Source organism: Hibiscus syriacus, unplaced genomic scaffold, assembly GCF_006381635.1.
Source record: "Hibiscus syriacus cultivar Baekdansim isolate YM2019G1 unplaced genomic scaffold, ASM638163v2 tig00110893_pilon, whole genome shotgun sequence".
Taxonomy (NCBI): Eukaryota; Viridiplantae; Streptophyta; class Magnoliopsida; order Malvales; family Malvaceae; genus Hibiscus; species Hibiscus syriacus.
The window spans coordinates 2,061,958-2,072,749 of NW_024062901.1; the positions used below are offsets into that span (position 1 = coordinate 2,061,958).

A 10,792-nucleotide genomic window follows, 5' to 3' on the forward strand; every position below is an offset into this window, starting at 1 on the left:
GTCAATTACAGGTCAGGTTCATAACAAGTCAGATTGAAAACATGTCGGATAATACCCATTATTTACCAGGTCAATCTCGGGTTCGGGTCCATATCAGTCGGATGCAGTTCGAGTATCATATTTTCGGTTTAATTCGGGTTTAGGTCGTTCTCAGGTCGGGTTCAGATCTACAATTTACAGGTCAAACTCGGGTTCAAGTCAACACCAGTTCTGACTCAAGTCGGTTTCGGATCGTCAGAACGCAAATCAAAAATAATTTTAACTCGAATCGATTTTAGTCAATTTTATAGATCGAATCAACTTTTTACACCCCTACCTAGAAGCTCAGAAGAGACGATCATTGGTGCCCGTGTACTGCAATTGGATTGTCCTAATCTTTCCCAAGTAAAGGATGTAACGACAAAACTGCCCAAGATAATCTGTCTTAGAATTACAAATCTAACATCAATTATTTTAGAGTAATAACCGCAATCAAGGATTACTTAATTGATCACAATTATTTTAAATAAATTCTATAAAATGTATACTGAAAAAAAATACTTAATTTAAAGTTCTTGAAACAAGTGCAACTTCAAAGTGTACGATTGTAAAGCAATGGAAGCAGAAGCTAGGGGTGTTCAAAATTTGGTTTTAATCGAATTAATTGATCGAACCGAATTAGTTAGGTTAATTCGGTCGGCCACCGAATTAATTCGGTCGGAGAACGATTAAGGATTTTTTTAGAATTCGGTTAACGATTAATTCGATTCGAAATCGATTAATTAACCGAATTAACCTTTAAATATAATTATATTAAGAGGCACAATCTATTTAAAACCCAAATCAATATTAATTAATTAAAATAATATCAAAACTAAATGCAAATGTTTGAATCAAATTAATTAGATATTATTTATAATTAGATATTATTTAAATTAATTGTAAATTATTTTTTTAATTAAAAAAATATTAAATTCTAAAATTCTAAAAAATTTCAGTTAATTCAAAAATTAACCGAAATTATTCGGTTCGGTTAATATTTTCGAAAAAAAGTTTGGTTCGGTTAACGGTTAAAGAAAAAAAAGTTCGGTTAATTCGAAAATGGTAGTTCGGTCGGTTCGGCCACCGAATTAACCGAATGAACACCCCTAGTAGAAGCCGTCAAGAAAAAAAGCATAAGCAAAGAATTCCACTGCAGCATTTAAAAGCAAAATGTTCAAACTTCATGATATTATCATATGGTGGATAAATTATGTTTCAGCTTGATTAAAACTCGTCATCGTCTTCCTCTGCAATATGTTTTGCAAGCTCTTGCTCCTGTTGTTGTCTCATCTCCTCTTTGTTAAAAGTTCAAAGATTGACAATCAACTTTTAAAAAATAGTTTTCAAAGTTTGGTAAATGTTTATTTGAAAATGTTTTTCAAAGTTTGGTAAATGTTTCTTTGAAAAATAGTTTTTCAAAGTTTGGTAGATGTTTGTTGAAAAATTGTAATGTGATAATTATAATTAGTCACTGAACTTTAGGGTATTTATAAGATTAGTCCTTAAGCTTCAATTATAAATATCCTAACCCATTTAGCTTCAAAATCATTTCAAATCATTTCATTCTCCCAATACTAGAGAGTTTTCTTGTGAGTAGTGAGTGTTTTATAAATACCTGTAAATTTTCTCTCTTAGTAAAAGATCTACAGCAGTCCGGAGACGTAGGCATAATTGGCTGAACTCCGTTATCAATTTCGGGTATTATTTTTCCTCTTTTATTTTGCATTCTCACTAATCTGATTATAGGGAAATTACTCGTTTTCGTTTTATTTCCCAACAACTGGTATCAGAGCTTTTGGTTGTGAATTTTGTCATTTTTTGTAAGGTTACTATTCATTACTATTTATGTGAATAGTAAAAAAAAATTTGTTGGCGATACGAATTTATCTACGGAGGTGTTCTAATACACGATGGTTCGCAAGAATTGTCAGAAACGATCCAAATGAAGCCAGATTCGAGTGAGAGCGATGGCTGCAGACGAAGAGAATGTGAAAATTGAAAAGTTCGATGGTGCGGACTTTGGCTTTTAGAAGATGCAGATTGAAGATTTTCTGTACCAGAAAAATCTATATCAACATCTCTCAGGAAAGCAACCAGAGGGCATGAAGAATGAAGACTGAGCTCTTCTCGACAGACAAGCCCTCGGAGTTATCCCGTAATGTTACTTTCAACATAGCAAAGGAAAAAACAAACGGCATGTCTTATGGCGGCTCTCTCCAGTATGTACGAGAAGCCATCGGCATCAAACAAAGTTCACTTGATGAGGTGATTATTCAATTTGCGGATAGCGGAAGGGGCATCAGTGGCTCAACACCTAAATGAATTCAACACAACCCAGTTGAGTTCCGTGAAAATTAAATTCGATGATGAAGTTCGAGCTTTAATTCTCTTATCATCTCTACCACACAGTTGGAATGTTATTGTTACAGCAGTTAGCAGCTCGTCGGGAAATAGTAAATTGAAATTCGACGATGTTTGGGATCTGGTACTGAGCGAAGAAATTTGACGGAGAAAATCGGGTGAAGCATCAACCTCCTCAACCTTACACACGGAGTCCAAAGGGAGAACTTCAGAAAGAAATTTAAATCGTTGCAGATCCAAATCCAGAAGGGGAAAATCAAGAACATGAAAAAAATATTTTACCTGTTATATCTGCGACAAGAAGGGTCACTTTAAAAGAGATTGTCGAGCACCGAAGAAAAATACCGGCGCACAAGAATCTGTCAACGTGACAGAGGATACAGGTGATGCAATGATTCTAAGCGTCAACAATCCGATTGAATCATGGATCTTAGATTCAGGGGCATCTTTCCACTCCGCCCCATGCCGAGAAATCATGGAGAACTATGTCAGTGGTGATTTTGGGAAGGTTCATCTAGTTGATGATGAAACCTTGAAGATCGTCGGAAAATGAGACATCCGATTAAAGTTGTAAAACTAGACCACCTGGACGGTGAAAGGAGAAATTTGATTTCTATAGGACAACTTGATGGAGAAGGATATAGTACAACATTTTCAGGCTGTGAATGGAAGATTACCAAAGGAGCACTCGTCATTGCTCGTGGTAAGAAGACTGGTACTCTCTATGTAACCTCAAATTTAGAGAATATCATTGCAGTAACAGATGTTGATGGAAAATCAAACCTATGGCACCAAAGGCTTGGCCATATGAGCGAGAAAGGGATGAAGACACTTTTGTCAAAAGGGAAACTGCTGGATCTAAAGAATGTAGATGTCGGACTATGTGAGGATTGCATCTTTGGCAAATAAAAGAAAATTAGTTTTGTAAAGATTGGCAAGACACCCAAGGCAGAAAAGTTAGAGTTGGTTCATACTGATGTATGGGGACCATCTCAAGTTCCATCTCTTGCAAGCTCATTATATTATGTCACCTTCATCGATGATTCAACAAGGAATGTGTGAGTTTATTTTTTGAAGAAGAAATCAGAAGTCTTTGATACCTTCAGAAAATGGAAGGCCATGGTGGAAAATGAGACTGATTTGAAAGTCAAGAGGCTGAGGTATGACAATGGAGGAGAGTACAGAAATAGTAGATTTAGAGATTTCTGTGCAAATAATGGGATCAAGATGGAGACAACAGTTCCCATCACACCGCAGCAGAATGGCGTAGCAGAGCGCATGAACAGAACTCTGAATGAATGTGCCAGAAGTATAAGGATACATGTCGGATTGCCCAAATTTCTATGGGCTGAAGCTATCAACAATGCAGCTTACCTAATCAATCGTGGGCCTCAGTTCCCTTGGATGGTGGAATACCAGAGGAAGCTTGGAGCAAGAAAGAAATAAACCTTTCACACTTAAGAGTGTTTGGCTGTATTTTTTATGTACACATAAACTCTGCTGAAAGAAGTAAACTTGAGGTCAAGTCCAACAAATGCATTTTTTTTTGTTATGGTGGTAATGAGTTCGGTTACCGGTTTTGGGACTATAAAAATCAGAATATCATCAGAAGCAGAGATTTCATTTTCAATGAGAATGTGATGTACAAAGACAGGTCAACCAAAAAATCAAGTAGCTCCAATACCGAAGCTGAAACAAATGAATTTGCTAAGTTTGAGGAGATTTCTAGAAATGATGTTCAGATCAGTCCTGAATCAGTTCAAGAAGAACTAGGCACACCGAAACTAAGACGCTCCTCCAGAATTTCTAAACCAACCCAGCGTTATTCACCTTCTTTGTACTACTTGTTGCTGACTGACAATGGTGAACCAGAGTGCTATGATGAAGCAATGCAGGTGGAGAATTCAGTCAAGTGGAAGTCTTCTATGAAAGATGAGATGGACTCGCTTAAGTCAAATCAGACGTGGGAATTAGCTGAATTACCACCAAGCAAGAAAGCGCTCCATAACAAGTGGATCTACAGGATCAAAGAAGAGCACGATGAGAGCAAACACTACAAAGCAAGATTAGTTGTCAAAGGCTTTCAGCAAAAAGAAGGTATTGAGTACAATGAAATTTTCTCTCCAGTCGTAAAACTATCTACAATCAAACTGGTGCTAAAAATTTTAGTTGTAGAGAATTTACATCTTGAGCAGCTAGATGTAAAGACAACTTTCCTTCATGGTGATTTGGAGAAAGAAATCTATATGAGGTAGCTAGAAGGCTTTATAGAGGCAGGCAAGAAAAACCTAGTATGCAGGTTGAAAAGAGCTTGTATGGTTTAAAACAATCTCCTAGACAGTGGTACAAGAAGTTTGATAGCTTCATGAGTACCAGTGGTTTTACCAGATGCCAAGAAGATCATTGTTGCTACATCAAGAAGTTCGACAACAGCTTCATTATTTTATTATTGTACGTTGATGACATGCACGTTGCAGGTTCAGACATGCAAGAGATTATAAACTTGAAGCAAAAATTGTCGAAGCATTTTGCTATGAAGGATCTGGGCACTGCAAAATAGATTCTTGGGATGAGGATCAAGAGAGACGCAAAGTCAAGGACTTTGATGTTTTCACAGGCTGAGTACATCAACAAAGTAATCTCCAGGTTCAACATGCAAGATGTTAAACCAGTAAGTACACCTTTAGGTGTACATTTTAGTCTCTCCAAAGAACAGTCACCAAAGACGGAAGAAGAACGTACACACATGGTGAATGTGTTGTATGCCTCAGCAATTGGAAGTTTGATATATGCCATGGTTTGTACTAGACTAGATATTGCTCATACAGTGAGAGTTGTTAGCAGGTACATGAATAATCCAGACAATGTACACTGGGATGCTCTCAAATGGATCCTCAGATATCTGTGGAGTACCACAAACAAAACACTTTATTTCAAAGGTGGAGATACCATATTGGCAGACTATGTAGATGCTGACTTAGCCGAAAATATTGACATCAGAAGAAGCACTGCAGGGTATGTCTATACTCTAGGGGTGTGTTTGGTTCACGGAATGTAAGATTACCAGTGGGAATAAAAGATTACCAGGGAATAGGATTACTAGGAATATTGTATTTTGTGTTTGGTTGGTTTAGCAGGAATGTAAGATTACCGTGTTTGGTTAAAGGAATAAAAGATTATTGGAATGTATATTTGACCAAATTGTCCTTATTATATATTTGTATAATATTACAAATTGTAAAATATTTATATATTTTCTTTAAAAAAATTAAATTCATAATATTTACATTTTTTTTTACAAAATTAAAAATATAAAAAAGGTTTAATGAAAGGGTAAAATTTTTTTAACCCCTGAACTTCATATAAAATTTTAATTATAGACTTTATTTTGTAAATCTAAAATAATTTAAGGATAAATTTGTAATTTAACCTTTGTAGAATTTTTATTATTCAATGACATAAGAAGGATATTTTTTGAAAAAAATAATAATTTAAGGGCATTTTAGTCCAAAACGCCGGTAATGTTACAATACCTAAGGGAAGGGAGGTAATGACATTCCCGGTAATATACCCCAAAAAATCTACTATTGGTAATAAAACATTACCGGGAATGAGATTCCCGACCAACCAAACATGGGAATGTGGGATTCCCATCCCATGGGAATCCCACAATCCTTGAACCAAACACCCCCTAGGAGGAACCGTAGTGAGTTGGGTTTCTCAACTACATAAGATAGTTGCTCTCTCCACAACTGAAGTAAAATATGTCGTTGTTACGGAAGCCAGCAATGAGATGGTTTGGATCTAAAGTTTCTTGGAAGAGTTAGGCAAGAAACAAGAAAACAATGTCTTGTATTGCGTCAGTCAAAGTACTATCCATCTAGCAAAGAATCTGTCTTTTCATTCCAGGACGAAGCACATACAATTGTGATATCATTTTATTCGGTCTCTTCTAGAATGGGATTTTGAAACTTGAAAAGATTAGTGGAACTCAAAATCTGGCAGACATGTTGATAAAGACGGTGACCACTGACAAACTGAAGTTGTGTTCAGCTTCAGTTGGCATGCTAGAATAAAAAGACTAGAAATGTTGTTGCATCGATCGAGGGTGTGAAGATATATTAAAATCAGTCTTCAAGTGGGAGATTGTTAAAAGTTCAAAGTTTGGTAAATGTTTCTTTGAAAATGGTTTTCAAAGTTTGGTAAATGTTTCTTTGAAAAATGGTTTTTCAAAGTTTGGTAGATGTTTATTGAAAAATTGTAATGTGATAATTATAATTAGTCACTGGACTTTAGGGTATTTATAAGATTAGTCCTTAAACTTCAACTATAAATACCCTAACCCATTTAGCTTCAAAATCATCCCAAATCATTTCTTTCTCCCAATACTAGAGAGATTTCTTGTGAGTAGTGAGTATTTTGTAAACACTTGTAAATTTTCTCTCTCAGTAAAAGATCTGCAGCAATCCGGAGACGTAGGCATAATTGACTGAACTCCGTTATCAATTTTGGGTATTATTTTTCTGCTTTTATTTCTCATTCTCACTAATCTGGTTATAAGGAAATTACTCGTTTTCGTTTTATTTCCCGATACTCTTCTCTGCCATTTGAGGCACAGTTGTGGAGTAGATGTATCCCGTCTCCTTTGACAACATACATCCATTTGAATGATCCAATGTTGCATCAATGGATCCATCTCTAATTTTCATGGCTACTATGCTCTCAGCATCAGCAACACTGTCCAATCTAAGCTTCTTGGCAACATCTGCCAGTGAGATTCGAGAATATGAGATACTTATGTTGCATAGCCCTGTCTGAATGACATTATGCTGCATCCTAACAATCAAGTTATTGGTCCGGTCTGAATTGAAAGTACTTGAGAACTTCTCAGCAACATATCTAAAAAGCTCCAAATGCCCAATGCGGACAGCCTGAAAAATACACAAACATTTTGTGTTCTCAAAACCATTAGTAAAATCTAGCAACCACCAAAACCAAAGATGCGATCCAAATTATTATAACTCTTTTTTTTTGTGCTTAAATTTAATTTAAATAACAACAACAACAAACCCATATTCCCATATGTAATGGGGTAAGGGGGAGGTAGGGTAGTAGGCTACCCCCAACGCCAAGTTGAGAGCAGCTTCTGTGGAAGACCTCCAGTAGTCAAAAAAGTAAAAATAAAGATAAAATGCAATGCATGTATAAATAAATAAATAAATAAATAAATAAATAGTTGAGCAGTCTTCATATGCAGTTTTCATATGCGCGTCTGTAATGGGAAGTAATCCCTGCATAAAAAATCTATGCATATAGACAGAAACGTAAGACCTGACTAAATTTAAAAAGAGGAAACATGAAGAGAAAGATATACAGAAGTCAACGATAGCAAGCTACGATAAGGAATAAAGTCAAAAGGGTTAAAACCTAAACTAAGGCAACATTACTTTGCTACCCTAGTTCTAAGCCTTCATAAATTCCAATGACAGAAACATATATGGAAATTACTACAAAGACATTAAAAGAAGACAGAGATGATACAGATGTGACCCGCACTACTTGGCTAACCTGGTCTTAAGTCTCCATACTTTCCTATCAGAGGTCATGTCCTCAGTAGGGGCTAAATCCTTCAAATCAGATCTCAAGCAGTCTTCCCACTTCCGCCTTGGTCGTCCTCTCCTTTTGGCACCGTCGATTGTAATCAACTCTACCCTCCTGACCGCATCTGACGGTTGTCGCCTACGGATATGCCCACACCACCGTATTCTTCCCTCCCTCAATTTTTCGGATACATGCACCACTCCCAAGGACATTCTAATAGCAGAGTTTGGTGTCATGTCCCACAAAGTCCTACCACATGCCCATCGAAGCATTCTCATTTCTGCGGTCTCCATCCTCCTTATGTGATCCTAACAACAATCTAATATTTGAAGAATAACGCACACAATTAAGTAAAATGAAAAACCCTTTTAACTCAATTTGTCAATTCACTTCAAAGTATGAAAAACTCTTTTAACTCACATTTATCAGTTCAAAGTAGGGCCTGAATGCCTTCTCCATGCCTTTCTGCATAAAAAAAGTCCTCTCAAGAATTTCTCCTAGTAGTAATAGGACAATGATGGCCCATATGTTGCATTGAACCCGGAAACCAAGTGATGCGACAGGGGATTTCCTCGCAGCTTGGAGGAGACACTCTTTGACATCTGTGTACTCCAATTAGATTGTCCCAATCTTTCCTAAATAAAAGAGGTACCGACAAAACTGCAGAGGATAACCTTTCTCATGTGAGCAAAAGCTAAATGTAAAATTCTAAAGCTACAACCATAAATTTAAACATGTTAAACCTCCAGGAAACCATTTAATAACCATATAAATGCAGCTCAATTGAATGCAATAAAGTGAGCAATATTCTCAGACCATGGGTTACTTTATGATTTACTGTTCAAAGCCAAATAGTTAACTAAGATTATAACTTGCCTGTTGGTTTAAGTGCGCTTCAAATCTGGGTGCCTTTTATCTCAGTTTCTCAGCTTGGTCATATAAATTATAATGGAGGTAATTGCGAAGTAACATGTTAAGAAGAGTTTCCTACATGGTAGAAATATTTATATATAACACCCTAACATATCAGAGATATAATTGCTCAAATATTTGAAAATTTACCTGACCCAGCTCGTCATGGCGCAACGTTGCAATCCGGTGAAAGGGTTAGAAGGTTACTATCAATTAAATATCGTGCTAATTAGACCTAGAATATCACATTGTACTATCGATCATGCATGCTAGAAACATAACATATTGAGATTTCCTTAAAAGAAAACACGCTTCCAAATATATACTAAAGACAACAATACGATAGAAGACAAATTTGAATATGGTAAAGCTTACCTCCTAATTTCAACAAGATTACCCGTGAGTTCATAACAAAGAGAGTAATAAAAGTACAACCTTGCAGCTAGGACATCAACGGTCATCCTATTCAGATTCTTCAGCCGAGCAATGCTTGCATAGGAACATGCCTTTGCCTGAAACGAGATAACATTATGTACAAAGATACATGAAACGTCCTGATGAAGTCAATTGCTAATGTACCTCACCATATTTCTTTTGATCGATCAGAAATATCAGGACAAGCAAGTAGCAGCAGATCTCTAGCTCTGGCAGGGAATGCTTAGCAAGAGGTTGAGCAGATGAGGTTGCAGTATCGACTTCCATCTCATGCTCATCTTTCTGAAACAAATTCAACAATTGTATTATTAAAAGAACAATCAATGCAAGACTTAATACATTAAGATCAATTATTGTACTTACACAGAAAAATATTTCTAAGGTAACATGAAGGTAAAAGAGAGAAACTTGACTAGAGACCAACGCATTTCCTACTAAACTGGTGAAGGTAACGAGCTAGTCAAGTATGATTTTCAATTCTTTTAATTAACCAAGACATCAAGTCTAACATAAAAGGAAACATGCTACTTACTTTACCAAAGGTATAAACACTAAAAAAAAAGAAATAATTCCTCATGACAACTGAATATTGCAATGTACCATCAAAAGATTACCTTAGAAAGGTATGAAGAAAGTCAAGTAAGGGTCTTGAATCCAGGGCTAAGAGAGAAAGTGAGGAATGAGGACAACACAGAAGGCTTCAGCTTCCTTCTTAAAGCCATAGTAAGTCTTATAGCCTTCAAAATACGGCGACATTCATGGTCATATGCACCGATCTCTATTAGAGACGCAATTTCCTTCAAATCTAACAGAAACCCAGAAGAATTTATTCAAATCCGAGAAAACCCACAAGTTCCCAACTCAGAAAAAAATTAAAAATAGCAAATCGAAGTTCTACCACCAAGATGCGTGCTAGAGCCTAGATGGGGAATGGGTGTTATAGATGCATAGATTGAGTGAGCTTACGGTGCAAAGTGGATGGAGAAGAGTAAGTAACGGAATTGGAAGGAGCTGGTTGTTCTTTCATCTCAACGTCTTGAGTCATTGTTTGAGAATCTGAAACAATTGCAAATAGAAATGAAACATAAAAAAATAAGGAAAAAATAGGTGAAATCTCGATTATGGATATGCTTCCAAGTTAATGATAAAAGGGAGAAAATTTTGACCTTTTATTCACGAAAGAAAGTGCTAGATTTAGAGGAAACGAGAGCCGAGCATGCAGAGGACTGGGGTTTCTTTTCACTGTTTAGTTGATTCGTCAGTAGGTCTTAGGGGAGAGGAGTCGAAGAAATCGTAAATAATCAATCTTTGTATTAAACGATGACGAGGAAATCCATCGTCTTTCTTATAGAAAATGTCAATTGGGCCCAATTAAATAATATTGGGTCAAGGCCCATCATTCTGCTATCTCCTATTTTATGGCCTCGTATGTACGTATATGTAGATGATAGGTATAGTAATT

The 10,792-nt window shown here is 36.2% G+C and overlaps 1 pseudogene; it reads right to left on the reverse strand.

Moving 5' to 3' along the window:
• Positions 1 to 1,245: 1,245 nt before the first annotated feature.
• On the reverse strand, positions 1,246 to 10,570 carry LOC120145375 (annotated as a pseudogene).
• Between the last annotated feature and the right edge of the window lie 222 nt (positions 10,571 to 10,792).